This window comes from Egretta garzetta, unplaced genomic scaffold (assembly GCF_000687185.1).
Source record: "Egretta garzetta isolate BGI_Z169 unplaced genomic scaffold, ASM68718v1 scaffold584, whole genome shotgun sequence".
NCBI classification, from domain to species: Eukaryota; Metazoa; Chordata; class Aves; order Pelecaniformes; family Ardeidae; genus Egretta; species Egretta garzetta.
Window position 1 is genome coordinate 267,220 of NW_009259529.1, and position 695 is coordinate 267,914.

Here is a 695-nt window from a genome sequence, read left to right on the forward strand (position 1 = left end):
CGGGACCCTGCACCTGCCCACATACTGGAAACGGAAAGGGATGCATTACGAATCGAAGCACAAACAAACATAAGCATTTCTAAAATAACTTGCTGTAGGGAATTTCACGTGCTTCGCATTTCTGTGTATCGTGTTCACTTTAACCTACTGGCTGTAAAGCATGTGAGGATGCGCAATGCTTCCAAACCGCAGAATATGGGTGAACACCGCTAAATACATTAGCAGTGTCCACCAGCAGAAGACACAGACTGCAGTTTGTCTCAAGTCCTGTACATTCCCTGTCTGCTGCAAATCTATTTTTCTGTTTTCGTCCCTCGTTTCCCTGCCAAAGTTACTCTTCTACCTGTCACAGAAGACGTACATGATCTTTCTTCTTCTGTTTTACGTCCACTTATTAAACACCCCTCCTTCCTGCCAGAGGGAACCCAGAAAGAAAGCTGGATACCCTCTCCCCAGGAGCACTTGCCAATTCCCACCGAAAAGGAGCAAAGCCCTTCACCAAGGGGCTGCAATAAATACAAAACCAGGTCCCTTCACAAAAGAGACTCCTGAAAGGGTGTTCAGTCATTACACAAACGACTTGCTGCTTTTAAGAGCGAAAGGCTTCAAAGCGACTGGGCAACTCCACGTGAAGGAGCCGTCTTTGGATTAATTCATTTGCGCCAAGAAAAAACTGGGAAGGATGGCAGCTCCTG